General features: G+C 35.4%; 1 protein-coding gene across 10 annotated transcripts in view; it reads right to left on the bottom strand.

Annotated features, from left to right (window-relative positions):
- Nucleotides 1–7,492: 7,492 nt before the first annotated feature.
- Nucleotides 7,493–11,212, bottom strand: part of LOC150097830 (CUGBP Elav-like family member 1-A) — an 816,588-nt gene continuing 812,868 nt past the window's right edge. For 8 of the 10 annotated variants that reach the window (XR_016549571.1, XR_016549568.1, XR_016549570.1 and 5 more), the window contains one exon: nucleotides 7,494–9,540. The gene's annotated coding sequence lies outside the window, so the exon portion shown is untranslated. Of the gene's footprint in view, nucleotides 9,541–11,212 lie in introns of all 10 variants that reach the window. The other 2 variants (XR_016549569.1, XR_016549572.1) reach the window with 2 other exon arrangements.

Raw genomic sequence — 11,212 nt, 5'->3', positions numbered from 1 at the left:
CCAGGTCAATAATTAATGATACATACTGAGATTATTATTATTATTATTTCGGGCGACTCCAGGAGTCCTTAGACTCATCGAGGGAGGCCCTAAACATCATGTCCACACAACTATGCGATTACATTCTCACAGTATCTATCATACCTTGTCTTGAACTTGTTCACCGTCATAGCACCCACAACAGACTCTGGCAGCTTATTCCACTCATTTACCACTCTAAAAGTAAAGAACCCAGCTCTAACACCCCTGCTAACCACACTCTTGCCCAGCTTCCATAGGTGTCTCCTAGTTCTCCCACCACCAGTCCTGATCTCAAAAATATCCTCTGAATTAATCCTATAGAATCCCTTTAACAATATGAATGTCTCAATCATATCTCCCCTCCTCTGCCTATCAACTAGTTTCTGCAACCCACAAATCTTCAACCTGTTCTCATATGGTTCATTCCATAGACCTGTTATCATCTTAGTCACTCGCCTCTGGATCCTCTCCACCATCTTTCCATCAAAAAGAAACCGAGGTGACCAAATCTGGGCACAGTAGTCGAGATGAGGTCTTATCAAGGCTCGGTACAGCGGTACAATAACTTGCTTGTCTCTGCTTGTCAAGGTATTTTTCAACAACCAAGTGAGTTGATGAGCTGATTTAGCTACTTTTGCAATGTGCCCCCTAAATTTCATCTCCCTATCAACCAACACTCCCAAGTCCCTGGCCTCATCAATCTCTTGGAGTACGGTTCCACCAATGTGGTATGTGGTATACTGCTGCTAATCTTTTCACCCCAAAATGCATAACCTTACATTTTGTCACATTAAATTGACATCCATTCTCCTTAGCCCAGAACTCCAATCTATCTAAGTCATCCTGCAAGACTTTGACATCTTCTGCATTCACTATTGCCCTACCCAACTTTGCATCATCAGCAAACAAATGAATTGTTCCACTTAGATCCTTCCCTATATTGTTAATGAACAGATTAAACAGCAGTGGTCCAAGAACAGAACCCTGCGGCACACCACTAGTCACAGGCTGTCTTTTGGACTCTACTCCTGAATAAACTACTCTTTGATATCTCTCCATCAACCAACCACCTATCCATCTCACCAATCCTATATCCATTCCCATATGTTGTAGTTTACGGATTAGTATTCCATGTGGTATCCTGTCAAACGCCTTTGCCAGGTCCAGCAGTATCACTGTAAACCCATTTCCCTTATCCAGTTCAGCTGTCACCTTGTTATAAAACTTGAGCAAGTTACTGAAGCATGATCTACCCATCACAAAGCCATGCTGTCCCCTGTACAGTATCTCGTTTTCATCAATCCATTCCTGTATTTTTCCCTTGACTACTTTCTCTAAGACCTTGACAACGACTCCTGATGTGCTGATCGGTCGGTAATTTGCAACCGTAGTCTTGGATCCTCCTTTATGCAGTGAAACTATTTTCCCCACCTTCGGGACTAAACCAGACCTGAGACTCAGATTAAACAACATGGTCAAGGGCACTGATAATTCTTTAGCCGCTTCACACAAGAGATGGAAGCGCAGTGAGTCAACTACAAGTGCAACCTGCAGTGGAAGACTACCACACACAACCAGCATGATCTTAGGGTGAGATCATGCTAGTTGTGTGTGTGGTGGTCTTCAGAGAACATCATTAGGGTAAAACCCACCATTCTTCAGTCAAAATGTTGAATGTACAGTTCTAGGCATTGACTGGAAGACGAATCTACACAAAAACATTCAGAACCAAGGCTCCCAACACAAGTTTCCATAGTAGCAATGCACTATATAAACCCCACATCACCTAAACCAACATGTAACATCGTCTTCAGTGGTGTCATAGAAGCTTGGAAAGCTGTGTTATAGAATAACGAATCACGCCACACCCTCTACTGAGCAGATGGATGGGTGTGGGGGTTGCCCAGTAAATGTCTCTTACCAAAGTGTGAACTATGAAATTCGGAGGTGGCAGCGTGATGTATGGTCCTGTTTTACTTCTCTTGCCAGAATGTGTAACCCCAACTATGAAATTTGGGGGTGGTGGTGTGATGGTATAGTCCTGACCATTGTCTCTTTTAGCAAGACAATGCACTGTGTCATAAAGCTGCTGTAACTGCGTGGTTTGTGGATATGAACATCAACACATTTGACTCTCCAAAGAGCTCGATTTCAACGTATTGAACATCTGTAGGATGAATTGGAGCATTGGGTGAAGTGAAGGGATGTCTGCCCCATAATAGTTCAGAAAGAATGGTCCAAAATTCCATCAATTGCTATTGTACGCTTGCGGAAAGTATTTCCATAGGATTACTGCAGTCATCGCAGCAAAAGAAGGTCCTACATCTTATTAAGATAAGCACCATGACTATTTGTTCCTCACACTATGGTGTCCGTTGACTTTTTTCCAAGCAGAACGTGCATACTTCTGAGGAAGTTTTTGCCAAGCAAGTAAGATAGCAAGTAAAATTCTCATTTATGAATGTCTTCATAAATGAGACAACTCTGTATATAAGACAAATGTGCATACTCCTGACCAAGTTTTTTCCAAGCAAGTAAGGTAGCCAATTTTGATTGCAACTGAATGGTGTGTGACTTACTAATAGTGTTAATTATTACCAGTCATTTATTGTAAATGTATACCTAAAGTATTCAATGATTCAGATATGGCAATCAATTTTTTTCCTGTCAGAACCAAACCTATAATATAATACTTATGAGTGGAGCTCTTTACACCACCAAAAGAAAAATTCCTAATATGCCACTGAGAGTTCCATTGTAAATTCTTATATTATCATTATTTCTATGGAGTCCAGACTCATAGTGAGAGGTTCTTCTATCACACACAGCTCATCATCATCATCACCCATTGTCAATCACTGCTGGATGAAGACCTTTCCAAGTTCACCCCAAAACTGTCTATCCGCAGCTTTCCTTTTCCATGTCACTCCTGCAAATATGATATCATCAATCCACCATGATTTAGGTCAGCATTGTGGTCGTTTCTCCTCTCATGGAATCCAATACAGTACTTCTTTTATCCATCATTGATCTTGTGTTTGAGCAATATGCCCAGCCCATTGTCATTTCAGATGTTATACTCTATGATGTCAGAGAAAACTTTGGTTTGATTTCTTATCCATGTATTCCTTTTGTGATCCAGTCTAGTGACACCAAGCATACTTCTTTCCACACTAAATTGTGTTGTTCTTAATTTTTGAATTTCCTTTGCATTTATTGTCCATGTTTCACAGCCATATGTTAATATAGGAAGAATCTTGTCTTGTCAGATGTCATCTCCTTCCAGGAGGTTGCCTACCATGAGCTTCCACCATGTACGGTTCTGTGCTTCTCTTTTGCATTCTTCATAGGACAAAAAAGGTCCAGTCCTTAATATTTCCCATCCAACTTGTTCGTTGTCTTCATCTTCTTTTTCCTTGTATCATTCCTTCTAGAAGTGTTTTTTGTAGGGGTTGATGCCTTAATATGTGACCAAGGTTTTCCTTTTCTTAATGGTTTTCAACAGATTCCTATCTTCTCCAATCATCTCTAATATTCCTAAATTAGTTTTTTTGGCAGTCCATAGGAAGAATACGTTGGTTAAAAACTTCTCTTTAGGCATAATGGTAGTTGGCTTTTGAATATTGAATGTAATTTTTCCAAATGTTTTCCACCTAACCATCATGCAATTTTTAATTTTGTCCATGATATTTTGTTCCATTGATATCTGTTGTCCAAAGTATATGCAATGATCTACTTGTTTAATTTCATCATTATTGATTTTTTATTATTTCTGGTTGGACATAGCTATTGAACATAACTTGGGTCTTCTTTAGGTCAGCTGTTTTGCAAGCAATTTGGAGTTCATGGTCTGTAATTCAAGCACAGCTGATAACTATATCATCTGCAAAGCATAAATATCTTTTATCTTCAGACCTTTCCCTTCCCAATCAAGAAGTTTGAATATTTCTTCTAGGCACATTGTGAATAATTTTGAGAGATATTGTGTAACCCTGTCTTATACTTCTCTGTATTTCCACAGTAGAGACATTTCCGTTGAAATGATTTGCTGCTTAGCATTGGTGTATGCTGATTTGATGGTCCTGATGTATGGCTCCTCCACTTGTTGGTTCTGTAATGCTCTAAGTATTGCACAAGTTTTTACTGAATCAAAGGTTTCTCATAATCAATAAAACCAAGACATAATGGTAACCGATATTCATTACACCATCCAAAAATGTTGTACAACTTGAACATGGTCCATTGTACTAAGATTTTTGTAAACCACTAATGGTTCATCAAGTCTTCTACCTCGCCTTCTTTATGTATCAGAATTAGGGTAGCCTTCTTCCATGTTCTTGGTATATCATTTTTTTTCAGACAATAGATAAATAGTTTTGCTAAGATTTTATAGATCATTTCTCCATTTGCTTTTAGAAGTTCAGCTATAACTACATCCTCACCTGTAGCTTTTACATTTTGCAAGCATTGGATGCTCCGCATAACTTGGTAGAATCTGTGGTACTTTAATTCATCATCCTGAAATAATATAATACTGAGTAAAATTCTTCAATTCATTTTGCTAAAGTATATCTATCTCTGGTTATGGTCCCATCTTGTAGTTTACCTACAACCATCTGTTTATTGCTGCTTGGCTTTTTTTGAGAGTACGTTTTTTGTTTTTTTTTCTCAATTGTTTGTTGTATGAATTTACGGTTACAGGAAAATTCATCGAATGAACAATTCATCGAAAGACAATTCGTCGAAAATGCAATTCATCGAAAAACAATTCACCGAAAATTTTAAATTTTGGATAATGTTATGGTAAAAGTAATCAATTTAGAACAAAAACTGAACTATGCAGACAGCTTCTTGTACCAACAACTTCTATTAAGTCATTTAAGTCAGAGAGTTTTTGTAATACAGTACATAATTTGGACACATTATTTCATTGTCTCCCCGAATATAGCTCAACTGAAAACTGGAACGGTTCGACATTTTCTTGTAAAAGTTTCAAATAACGAATCTGAGTAAAATTCATCCCATAATAATTGCTGTATTGAAGTCGCATATTACTACTAGCAACAATAATAATAATAATGAAGCCCTCATAGTTCAGTTGGTAAAAACGAAGCCGTTTAGTTAGAAAGACCTGTGTAGTTGGTCCCATTTACGCATAATTTTTATCAGTCCTGTTCTGCTAAAGGTAAGTTAGCAGGCATAATACAGATACGGCTGGGCTTTTCTTCCGGAAACAGGCAAATCAGTCCCATGAACAGACATGAAACAGTTATCGGACAAGAAAGACTATAAGAACCATATTGTTCTATAATTTTTCCCTATGAGAGTAGCATTGCAATCTCCTTATTCATGGTTCAGGGTTTGTTCAAAATGGATCAAATTTTCTCGTAACATTTTCGAAAATTTTAAATTTTCTGTGAACTGTTTTTTCGATGAATTGCATTTGCAACGAATTGTCATTCGATGAATTGCTTTTTGATGAATTGGCTTTTCGATGAACTCTCCGGATACCGAATTTACAATTGAATTTTCTTCTTTCTTCTATGATACGTTTTCTAATCATTCTGCACAATTCAGTGTACTCAATTTTATTCTGTAGGTTATTTGATTATTTCATTTCTTTTTTTCTTCATAAGCTATTTTGTTTCTTCAAAAATTTTGTCTTGTTTCTGTTCTGTGGTACCAGCTATTTCAAGTGAGCATTGTAAAAGGTTTTGGGTAATAATGTCATTACTTTCTGATGGATCAGCATTGTCATCTATAATATAAGATTTAATTCGTTTAGTTCATGTTGGAATATATCTTTTTTTAATGTTGAGTTTATGTACATCTATATTTTGCTTTGATGTTCAAAACATTTTTCGTCATTCTTTTTGGCAGCTTATTTTAATCTTACTGCATACCATATGATGGTCACTTCCAGTGTTGAAGGTGTTTATAACAGAGCTCATCATACAGTGTCAAATGCATTTCAAACACTTACCACTCTCCAAGGAGCTAAACATATGGCTCTCCACCCTGCTCACACCATCCTTATACATCTCATGGTAGGGCTTCTTGTTTTCCCCAATTCTCTCCTCATTATATGATGAAAAAATCTCATCCACATTAATGTGATAATAACCCCTTATTAACTGATATGTCTCATTAATATCCCCTCCTCCTCATGCTATCAACTAGATTCTGTAAATTGCATTTCTTCAATCAGTCTATACTCAACATTCCAGAGCCAGAAACCATCTTAATCTCTTTCCAACCTCTCTTCATCCTTTCGAAAACATATATGGATTATTGTGCACAGACTGGGCACCAGTCTGTGCACAATAATCCATATATGGCCTGATCAAAGCGTTATACAATGGCACTATAACATCCTTTCCACATGTCATCCACATCATTGCCTCTGAGAAATAGCTTCCTCTGAATGTTAAGTAGTATTGCTTGTGTCAGTGGTTCCCTGTGAAAATGATACAGCAATACACAAGTACTCAGCTGAATCTTACTCACAGTCTTATAAATCAGATTATATTAATAAACTTATTCTTCTCCCTAACAATTATAAGGGCTAAAGAAAAATATCTGGAACAGTTTTTATTATTATTGAAATTAAAGTTCCAAACAAGCTGATTTGAATTTCATTCAAAGCACGCTCCTCATGACTGCGATGATTCCAGTATTCTCCATTGTTCAATACATCTCTGATATAACTATTTGGGAATGGCCTGCATTCCATGTTATATTTAGTTGTATGTGTGCAATACTGAGAACCTGTTTTCCCTTTGAAGGGCTTTTCATCCTGTGAAAGAAATTACAAGTAATCATATCAGATAAGGTATCGGGGGGGGGGGGGGAAATAAAGGAGTGCCGTGTGTAGCTGAGAATTAACTACAGAAGAATGAAACATGTCTGATGCAAAAGCTGATTAATTGGAGACTATTTGGATAACTACAGTGTATCAATTATTCTGCATTTGTAATGCTTTTGTTTAGAGACTAGCTGTTATTAATTCCAGTTGTTCATTATTTTTTCATTTGTATTATTGTCTGGGATCATGCTGCAGTAACTCAGGCTATGAGACAAACATGCTATTTTACTCTAACATGGAAGTAGTTTCCATAATAATGTATGTGTTTCCCACACATTACCTCTTATGCAAGTGTGTGTGTGTGTGGTAGGCCCTTATCACTGTCTCTTACACCATTCCTTATGAAACTGGTAAACTTATCTTTAAGTTAAAATGTCTTATGATGTTCCTTACATAGGCAATTCAAACTCGGGTCTTTCAAACCAAACAGCATATGTAATTCTTCTGAGTCCTATGAAGGCACTGATCAGATGATATGCAAAAATCTTTATATATTAGGGATTTACTAAAAATACACATTTACCAGTTGTTTTTTTTTATTTTTTTAAGTGCACCTAGAAGAAAAACCAAAAGACTACTGGCAAAAGCCTCCTCTTTTGTTGCTTCTCAACTTTTTTTTTTTTTTTTTTTCAAAATATTAAAATTTTTATTTTTTCTGTTCCCAAGTCTGTACATACACATAGGGCACCAGCTCAAAATAATGAAAACTGGGACAAAGACAATAAAACACTAACTATTAAATTACATACTTTGGCTAGATCCCATACATCCTAGTGAAAACAAGCAAAAAATAAAAAATAAATAAAATAAAATTCAGCATCAGAATGGCATCACAAAACAGTATTTCATGAGGCGTGTGGGGAGAACATACTGTCATTGCACTTATATATTTTGATAGCAATAGTAAAAATTATTTATAAAACATTCTAAAACAGATTTCCACTATTAAAAAAAAAAATACAAACTTCAAAGTACTTAATACCACACAAAAATAAGAATAAGTGCATGTTGTGAATTTCAGCGTCTTTCAACAAGTTTAAAAATTTTATTTCTCAGAAAGTACAGTTTGTATTATTTAAATAAACAGAAATCTGTGCCTTCATCATTAGCTTCACATTTTGTCAACAAATAAACTATAAACTGACTTATGGTTCAACTTAAAGTTTTTGCTATTTTAAAAGTCAGTAGCTGGTTTTAGTGAACCATAATTTAGTAACAATAACAAATACTAAACAAAACCCATAAAGGGAAAATACCATTGCAAATCAATTGCATTATAGGTCAAAGTAGCCAACTTTTTCTTTCTAGGAAACTCATATGAGTGCTGCTTTGGCACACAAGTGTCGCATTGTGCAAAATGGATTTACAATATTTTAAAATTATTATTAATTTTCACATTGACTATACACAAAACAGTTGAGCTTTAGAGAACATTACAACTGATATAGTTCTTTACAAAGACCACACCATTAAAAAGTGACTACATAAATTATAATTTTGTGCTTGAACAGATGTATACAAAAGTGTGTGCCACACAGAATTTACAGTTATCACACCACAACAGCTGACCACTTTGACCACAGCTACACTGTAGAACTATTAAAACTATATAATGACAAATATTTGTAAGGAATTAGACAAATTGCACATCTCTTTATAATTTCAACTTAGGTATTATGAAACACATAAGGCAATCATATTTCATCTTTTTTATTACAATCTTTACAATGTCTTTGGTTTTTCTGCAATTGTGTGCACGCTAGCACACCAGATATATATAAATTCTATTATGGATGTTTTGTTTTTATTTTTTTATTTTCAGACTAGATATAGTTCATAGTATGAAGGTGCTGTTTCTTGACCAATTACTAATATTTCAACCAATGACACTAACAAAAGGCCAAGGCATCTTCTCATTTTTCAGTAAACTATGTCAATGTACAGTCCCCATGCCACATTCACACCATGAAGATTTTTCCTGTCTTACTTTCTTTAGAGAACTGAGAATTTTACTTTGATTAAAAATTCTCAAGCATCATTATCTGAAATTATGTGTAAAGGTATATTTTGCATACACTTGGATTACTGTTTCAGTGTCACACATCTGAATTATCTACAGTATCTGCTTAGATATTTTACACAGGTATATATACAAAACATTTAACTGAATACTAACTAACAAATTAATCAGCTGCCTCGGAAAAATTAATTAACAATGAAGAATAATAACAATGGTTATTGCAAAACAAACTTTGAATTAAGGAGAGGAAAATACATAAAAGAAAAATTATTAAACACATAAACATACACACACAGAACAGAGCATGGTGAGCATTAAAACATTAGCTACGCATGCTAAGCTTTGTACATGGGGACGGTAGTTACACTCTGCTAATTAAGCCTGGGTTGGTTTCCACATATGCAGCTACAAATAAACCACCAAGTGAAGCACACCTGAATAAACACAAATTATTCTTCATCTTCTTGGGTCCCATAAAATAAAAACAAAAAACAACAACAACAAAAACACACCTGGCGGCACACTTATAACATCCATAGGGAATAAGGGATAGATAGTGATGACTAAGACAAGGAGACAGATGCACGGCACAGGAACAGGAGACACGCCACCTGTAATTCATCAAGCAGGCAGTCTAGGGAAGGGAAAAAGGTGTTAAACATAAATATTACATTTCACAGAAAGTTTTATTTGATGACCTTTCTATTTACTTATGATGATAATCATATTATTGTTATATGAGAAATTTATTTTACTTTGTGCTAATAAATGAACACCAATTATTTTACAGATACACACACGAGTATTAGGAAGTTTAAAAATGCATTTTTTTTTAATTAAAAAAAAAAAAAAAAAAAGACAAGCCATATAAAATCAAGTTCTTTAGTTTGTTTAGAACAGGTTTCCCAAAGAGCATTCATGCCTTACATGATATTAGAATTTGCAGCTATTCCATGATAATTCATTTTATAACAGAACTGATATTACTACTAAGCTTATATATATAGTGGCTTTATCTCAGAAATATTGTAAAAGAATAAAATGTTAAAGGAAAAAAGCTTATTCTGCAATCTTTCAAGAATTATAATATACTGCTACTTGACTTTTAAAAAATAAAGTGAATGAATAGGCAGATTTTTTTGGTAAAGTATTTTTAAAATTTTTCTATTGTATACAAAAAATGTACAAAACACTTATGAGAGAAAAAAAAAAAGTTTATGAAGCACAGCTGACAAGATTTATCCATGCCCTTATCCAAATCTAGCATAAACAAACTAGCCTGTGAATGAAATTAGATTAATGACAGTATACTATACTTCCAAATTCAGAATGATAGCTTCCCAAAGTTGCTCTTAAGTATTTGCTATATGTGATAGGAGCATTTATGCCTTATTACAAGTTTTCAAGAGAGATGTGCATATCAAAATTATTATTATTATAATAATGCAGTATTTCCATGGGGCTCAGAAAATCATTGTGTGCGATCCATACTAATGTTTACACATACAAAACCTATCACACCTTTCCTTAAACTAATTTATTGTTAAGGCACTCATGACTAATTCTGGGCATCTATTCCACTCACTATCCCCACTCTCCAAGCAAAAAATCAAGTTTGCACACTACTACTAACCACTCTCTTACACAACCAGGTAATCACCACATATACCCCTATCTCTGTGAGAAAGGGTTATATGTGGCAATTACCTAGGATATGTGGTGATAATGAAGAACTCAGGAGACCCCTTGTGGGTGTAATATGGAATGAGGAGTTAGCTGGAAAAGAGATCAGTGCAGCTTGGGGGATTTTCAAGAACTCTCTAGTAGAAGCAATGTTTAAATGTATTCCAAGGCTCAGGTTAAATAAGGTAGGTGTAAAATGGATGAATAGAAAGATTAAGCATGCGATACAGAGAAAAAGGGCAGCATAAGAGACACCACTTCTCTTATGCTACCTTTATGGAGGCAGCATAAGAGAAGTGGTGATAACCAATTCCATGAGGATTACAAAGACCAGCCAAGCGGGTGACTTGGTTGGTAAGGGTAACAAAAGTGAGGTACGAACAGCAGTTAGCTAATGAAGCCAAAATGAATCATAAGGAGTTCCTTTGATATGTAGTCAGCAAAAAAAAAAAATGATTATGGAAGGATGACATTGATTGGAGAAAATGGGATAAAGACAGCTATTGTGGAAGATGTAGTGGAGATACTTAATGAGCAGTTCATAAAGGCCTTTCAATCTTGTGAATGTGACTTCATGGAGAGATTGAGAGCAGTTGATGATGGGGAGGAGAGACTGACTCTAA

The sequence above is a fragment of the Typopeltis vanoorti genome, chromosome 16 (assembly GCF_054136105.1).
Source record: "Typopeltis vanoorti isolate ZY-2024b chromosome 16, IOZ_Tvanoo_1.0, whole genome shotgun sequence".
Classification (NCBI taxonomy): Eukaryota; Metazoa; Arthropoda; class Arachnida; order Uropygi; family Thelyphonidae; genus Typopeltis; species Typopeltis vanoorti.
This window is presented reverse-complemented; position numbering and strand designations above follow the sequence as displayed.